Source organism: Hyperoodon ampullatus (genome assembly GCF_949752795.1).
Source record: "Hyperoodon ampullatus genome assembly, chromosome: 1".
In the NCBI taxonomy this organism is placed as follows: Eukaryota; Metazoa; Chordata; class Mammalia; order Artiodactyla; family Ziphiidae; genus Hyperoodon; species Hyperoodon ampullatus.
Window position 1 is genome coordinate 2625882 of NC_136914.1, and position 7291 is coordinate 2633172.

The 7291-nt window shown below is 45.4% G+C and overlaps 1 long non-coding RNA gene across 1 annotated transcript; it reads right to left on the reverse strand.

The window, feature by feature from the left end:
* Positions 1 to 1498: 1498 nt before the first annotated feature.
* Positions 1499 to 6470, reverse strand: LOC307053023. Its single transcript, XR_013810889.1, has 4 exons — positions 6256 to 6470; positions 4070 to 4150; positions 2331 to 2506; positions 1499 to 1866 (listed from the first exon to the last, which is right to left on the reverse strand). It is a non-coding gene; the product is annotated as an uncharacterized lncRNA (long non-coding RNA).
* Positions 6471 to 7291: the final 821 nt, after the last annotated feature.

Genomic DNA, 7291 nt, shown 5'->3' on the forward strand with positions numbered 1-7291 from the left:
AACCACTGAAGCCGCACGGAGTCAAAGGTGAGTGAAAAAGCCACTGAAGGAAAGGAGATCACCCTTTACTGAAAATATATAATGTTCTTAGTAGACTTAAAAATATAACATTTTTAAAAGGAAATGATATAAAGCAATTACTTCCAAATAGTATTGGAGAGCCCAGTTTTTAGTTTCCCTAAAAATATTTACATTTAAATATGATTGAAGAATGCAATGTGTGAACCTTGATTGGATCAGGTTGGGGGGGGAGGACACAAGCTATCAAAAATAATGTTGGTATTTTATGCTTGAAATTTGCTAAGAGAGTAGATCTTAAATGTCCTCCAACCCTCCACCCCCCAACAAACACACAAAGGTAACTATGTGAGGTAATGGATTTGTTAACTAACTTTATTGTGGTAATCCATTTCACAATATGTGGGCATATCGAATCATCACGCTGTACACCTTAAACGTATACAATGTTATTGGTCACTTATATCCCATTAAAGCTGGAAAAAATATTGTTGGGACAATCAGGAAAATTTAAATGTGAACTAAATTTAGATATAGATTTTTGTTAATTTTCTTAGATCTGACTAAAGGTTGGGGTTAGGTATATCCTTTTCCTTAGGTGATACCTGCTGAAGCATCATCACCTAAGAAAAAGGATGAAGCATCATGATGCCTGCAATTTAGTTTCAAGTGTTTCAGAAAACATACATAAAGCAAATATAGCAAAATGTTAACAATGACTAAATCTAGGTGGAAGGTGTATGAACAGAAATTATACTGTTCTTTCAATGTTTCTGTATTTTAAAAAACTGTCATAATGAAAATCTGAAAAATGACAATACGACTGAAGGTTTCTAGCCAGTGATCATTTATTTGCTTATCAAGAGAACAAAGCAGTCACCCAATTATTCATAAAATATATCATCAGATGATAATATAGCTCAAATAGTTTTAGACGGAACTGGCTGGGGTCAAGTATCAAGCCTGGGACATATTGGCACCAGACCGTGAACTCCATGAAGCCAGGACACCATTGTTTTCACCATTATACGTCCAGCACTTAGTCAAGTGCTAGGAAATAGTAGGTGATAAGTACATTTCTGTTCATTGAATGGTGAAGTAAATGTGAAAGTTCTATGCTTAGAATAGATATTGCAACCCTTTTGTGTTTTCTACATACCACTGTTGTTTGGAAGACAAAAAATATACAAATAATATTTATGCATCTGGTACCTTTGGCAATTCCCTACTGTTAATTCAATAACTCAGTTTTGAATTTCAAGCCAAAACATTTAGAAACCTGTGCTTTTCAGAGCTAAGTTACGTGTAAGCCTACCTTAATATTTTTATGAAGTTATTTTCTTTAAGGCTGTTTTCACTCGATATTTTATTTTAAAAATAACAGCTAGATTTTACTGGATAAAAATAGTGACTATTAATGACAAAATCAAATGAAGGACTCTTCTGAAACTTTAAAGGTAAATTATCAAACATAACAAAATTATTTCAAAATTATTTTATTAATTTATTTTCCATTAAAACTAGTAGTCATCTATCATTCATTTTTAGCATCAATCTTTATGCAAACCTAGATGATGATAAAGGGCACACAGGGACACAATCTTATCAAACAGTTGATAAGTTTTCTAGATTGATTTGTTCTTGTATTTAAAAATGTCTTTAAGTTCTGATATCTTGCAACATTTTTAACAGCATTGTGATATTATTAGGGAGCTGATCACCAAATCCGAGGGCGTTTGCTGCATCATTTTGACACTGCCAACCACTGCTTTCTTTCAGGTCTTTTTTCAGATGTTGAGGAAGTATGGTAATTCTCTGGAGAGGCGATGAGGCCTAGTGACAGACTGGCTGTAAGGGATGAAGGCAAGAGTGGAGAAACCTTCTTTTTAAAAAGCAGGTTTCCATGTTACCCCTTTTTAGCACTATTATTTATATCAATCTCTAAAAATTTTATTCTTTTATTTTTTATTTTTTTGCGGTACGCGGGCCTCTCACTGTTGTGGCCTCTCCCGTTGCGGAGCACAGGCTCCGGGAGCGCAGGCTCAGCGGCCATGGCTCACGGGCCCAGCCGCTCCGCAGCATGTGGGATCTTCCCGGACCGGGGCACGAACCCGTGTCCCCTGCATTGGCAGGCGGACTCCCAACCACTGCACCACCAGGGAAGCCCCTATTCTTTTATTTTTATTTAGACCAATCTTAATCTGATCCTAAAGCTGTTAGGCTTCAAATAAAGTAAACTTACCCAACGGTAGAATAAGAGGTTTGCCATGTGGAAGTGAAAAATACTCTATAGACCAGGAGAATTAATTTACCTTATTGCTCCAGGAGCCTGAGGGCCAGTGTGATATAATAGCGAGCATACTCTATTTTGAAGACTTGGGGCCAAGTCCAGGCTTCCTTTTTACTTGCTCTTCTGACCCTGGGTAAGTCATTTAATTTCTCTGGGTCTTCCTCCAGTCTTATAATATCACTGACTCTAAACAAAGAACTGACAGAAAAGAAAATGATAAAACAGTCAAATAGAATATGCTGGGAAAATGTGCCAGAGAGTGACATGGATAGTATGTATTTGATATTAATGAGTAAAATGAAAAAACAAAGTATGTATTTTAGCAGGAACTTTAGGAGGAAAGAAAAAGCCATTGTGACTTTTATAAAATGAATGAACATTGGAAACGAAAAAACAATTTGTGCTGGTGAAACGATTTGTTACACAGTTGCCTATAAAATACAAAGCAACAAAGAACAGACTTTAGTTACACAGATTCAAGAGAATAAACATCTGGCTTTACATACTTGAGGGAAACTAAGTCACAACAAAACCGGAAACCACCATGATGGATTCCAGCAACAATTTAGTAGCCGAAAGCATGGCATTATTTTGGAATGTAAAAAATATAGCCTTATAGGGCTTCCCTGGTGGCGCAGTGGTTGCGAGTCCGCATGCTGATGCAGGGGACACGGATTCGTGCCCCGGTCTGGGAAGATTCCACATGCCGCGGAGCGGCTGGGCCCACGGGTTCGTGCCCCGGTCTGGGAAGATCCCACGTGCCGCAGAGCGGCTGGGCCCGTGAGCCATGGCCGCTGAGCCTGCGCGTCCGGAGCCTGTGCTCCGCAACGGGAGAGGCCACAACAGTGAGAGGCCCGCGTACCGCAAAAAAAACCACCACCACCACCAACAACAACAAAATATATATATGGCCTTATAGTCCTACTTTTAAGAAGTTTATCATCAAATTCATAAGAGATAGTTAAGCTAACTATAATTATCCTTATTTTGGAAAGAACTTGTCCCAAATGTAACTCATTTGGTAGTATCACCTTACCTGAACTATATTATTCAAAAGTGGACTATAAAAGGATATTGGAAAATCGGGTATCTCAGTGATTAGGCATGAAAACGATAACCCATTTCACAAAAGAAGAAATACAAATGGCTAGTTGATATATGAAAAGGTCCTCAATAGCATCAGCAATCAGGGAAGTGCAAGTTAAAACCACAATGATAAGTATACACCCCCACCAAGCTGGCAAAGCTGAAAGGCCTGACTATACCAAATGTGGTTGAGGGTGTGGAGCCATGAGGCTCACACACAGTGGGTGTGAGTGGAACACTTTAGAAAACAGCGCGGCATGATCCGTTCAAATTTATAATCCACGTAACCCCTCCCAGGTATACACCATACAGAAACTCACAGAGATGTGATGGAATACATACATGAGGAATATTTACAGCAGCATTTATAACAGTTCCAAACTGGAAACAACCTAGATATCCATCAACAATAGAATGCCTAATAAATGACGGCATATTGCTACAACAGAAACTGTAATGTGCAACAATTAAAATGAACAAACTACAGTTATAGGAACAACATAGGGATTAAAAACGATGTTGAGCGAAGCCGTAAGCACAACAGGTTACATATTATTTTGTTCCAAGAAAGGGCAAAACCAAACAATATACTGTTTAGGGATGCATGCATGCTTGTGATGAAACAATAGAGAAAAGCAAGGAAATGGTTATCACAAAAGTTAGAATAATGGTTACCTCTAAAAGGGAGGGAAAGAGTTGTGTTCAGGAAGGTCACCGGGGGACTTCTGGGGTGCTGGCAGTGTTCCAGTTCTTGACCTGGTTGGTTACATGGAGGTTTCTTTTACAATTACTCATCACAACTGAATAACTGATTTATGCATTTTAATGCATATGTCACAATAAAACCGCTAAAAGTAACTGAAAATTGTAGATGGAATTTCTAGAAAGAAATTTGGCTAGAAAATTTAGCTTATGAAATCTTTGACAGCAAAAGCTACTGATGTGGGATAATAAAACTGATCAAATAGTTTCTCAGACGAGCTCACTTTCAAGTGTAACAGAAAAGAACCTTATACAAATATCCCATTGTTATATTTTAACATAGTATGCAGATCTTTATCATACAAACTGATGTACCAGGCAAAGAACGCTGTTACCTAAAACTTCGGATTTTTTTTTGGAATTGCGAATGAACCAACTGTTTTCTCCTCTGGATTAATAAGAAGTCAAAGAACTAAAGAGATGCGGACCAAGTTGGAAATGTATGAACTTCCTTCGCTGCCGTCACCAGTTCCAGCTGTTTCCTCCAGTTATCATACTGGGTGAAGTGGGTGGATCTTGCCTAGTAAGCTAGTGCAGCTGTAACTTCATCAGTAGGTGGCTGAGTGCCATTCTGCCTCTCAGCACCAAAGTTCTCTGGTGGAGCCACTGACAACGAGAACAGATCAGGCTGCTGAAAAGCTCCACGTGGTTACACACTTTTCTGGAGGCGTCCTCTGCTGGGTTGCAGAGCTCTGAGGTTTGCATTCTTTTCATCCAAAGCTCTCAGAACTTAAAAGCTGAGGTGCTTGGCTTTACAAAATCCCCTCAATCTGTGTATTTGACTCCTGCCGTTTTCATCAAAAAATTAGGAAGAGGAACAAAATCCAAAAAGATTTACTTGGTAGCCATGTGGGGCCATCGCTTGCTGGTTTGATTTCCTGTGAGTCTTATTTGGAAGGACCTGGCAAGGATTGGGCACGAGAAGAGAGTCGGATCCAGGGTAGCTGAAAAGAAGGCGAGTTAACCTGGCTCTTAGAACTTTGGATGAAGGGTAGCTGGGCAGACGCTACTTTGTGAGTCTCTTCTGGCTTTGGCAATATCCATCCCCCTCCTCCCATCACTTTCACTGCAGCATTTTAATAAAAATGAGCCCTTGGATTTTACCCAGTTACAAGTTTCCTTGGCCTATTTGCACATGGTGGTGGCAGGAGTGTCAGGAACTCTGAGCTCCCCAGATCTGCCTATAAACACTTGCGCCTCACCCCCCTGAGGTGGAAAGACCTGTAACAGCCACTACTGCTGCTTCCAGACGAGGTAAGGAGCGCCAGAGTCCGGAGACCCAACTGTGGAATCTGCTTCCTTTCATCACTGCTGCTTTTATCTCGTTCTCACACTATTCACCAGGACAGGTTCAAGACAGATTTCTGAGGATTCTGAAATCCTTTTATCTTAAAATTTCTTGTCCTAGAGAAACCCCCTTTCAACCTCATGAGTTTTTTTTTTTTTACTTTGATTTACTTTCCAGAATAACACCCGTAGGAAGACCTGCCTAAATGGTAATGATATTTTGGAAAGGAAATAGCCTTTGAGTCAAACCTGAAACACAGGCCAAAATTTCTTGATGACGGTAATGGACACTGATTAACAACCAATACCAGCTCTCCAAAGCTCCAAACCACAAGCAAGAATGATTCCTGAAAGGGAGGCACTGCTAAATTCTCCTCCTGAAAAAGTAAAAAATCCTGCCACACTCTCCGGGAGGATGGCTCCCTTCCCTCATCCCAGCAATTCGCCTCCTTTTTCACTAAAGACTCAGGTTGTGACTCCACACTCAAGCCGCACCCCTATTTCCTTGCGGGGATGGGGACGGGGGGAAGAGGGATGTGTTACAACTCTCATCTTTACAATGCTACGCAGTTTACAAAGCGCTTGCACTTCCGTAAAACTCCTCTGAGCTCCGCGAGGGAGGGAGGCATTCATCCATTCATTCATCAAACATTTGCTCGGCCCGACCACGCGTTACCGGGCGCCGGGTCTCGCCCCACACGGCGGGAAGGGTGGGGCGCTCGCTCCCTCGAGCAGGTGCAGCGGATCAAGCTGTAAGATAACTTCTCGCTCAGCCGGGCTTTTCGAAGGCCCGTTGGGGCCAAATGCCTCACCTTCGGGTGATGCGCGCCCGAGCATGGCCGCGCGGCCTGGGCCTCCTCCTTGCTCCCCAAGGAGCAGTCACCACCTGCTCTGAAGGAAACCGCTACGGAGCAAGCTCTCTCCACTGCCCTCGGGTCAGGGGTAAGCTTAGGCGGCAGCTTAGGCTCCACGCGGCTCCTCCCCTTCCTCTCCTCAGTTCTGACGCGGCCGTAGAGGCGGCGGCAGCGGCGGCGAGTCCCGCGGCCCGAGGCGCACCCACCCGCTCGCCGAGCCCGACTTCCTCTTCCCTTGGAGCGTCATCGCGCGCGCCAGAGGCGCCCAGGGCGGGGTGGTTGGAAAGGGGAAAAAAGGCCCGCGGAGGAAGCCTCCGAGCGGAGAGAAAAGGGAGGGGGGAAGAGAGCGGTTGCTAGGTGACTTGCGTCATCGGTCCGCGCCGTTTTCCTCCCGCCCCTCTCTCTGGAGTGAGGCGAGAGCCCCGCACTGAGCGAGGGAGACAGCGAGCTGAGCTTGGGGCGCTACCGCCGCCGCCGCCGAGAGCGTGAGAGCGAGGGAGCATCCGAGAGACCCAGCGCCCTTGCACTGGCCGCCGCCGAGACCTCCGCCTTAACCTGGGCCAGCGGGAGCCGCGGCCACCCCTCTTCTCCCCCCCTCGCCTTCCCGGCCGGCAGCGGCGGCTGCACACGCCGGAGCCCGAGCCCGAGCCGGAGCCGGCGGCTGGGGGGCAGGGAGGCGGCTACCTCGGGTCGGGACTAGTCGGCTGCTCCGCGGTGAGAGGACGCTGAGGAGGGGCCGGAGCTTCTGTCCGTTCCGGGGCGCGGGGCGAGGGACCCCCAAGGTGGAGGGAGGGGGTCCCAGCCGCAGCGACACATGCTGGAGCCGGGAGCGGGGGCGGCGCCGAGCGGAGCCGGCCGGGTCCCCCACCTCGCCGCCGCCTCGGCCACCCGCCCGGGGCCGTAGCATCTTGCCCCGGAGTGTATGAGCCGGGACCCCAAGCCCGGCAACCACCCCCCGACCGGGGGGGCGGGGACCCCGATGTGAAGCGGAGGC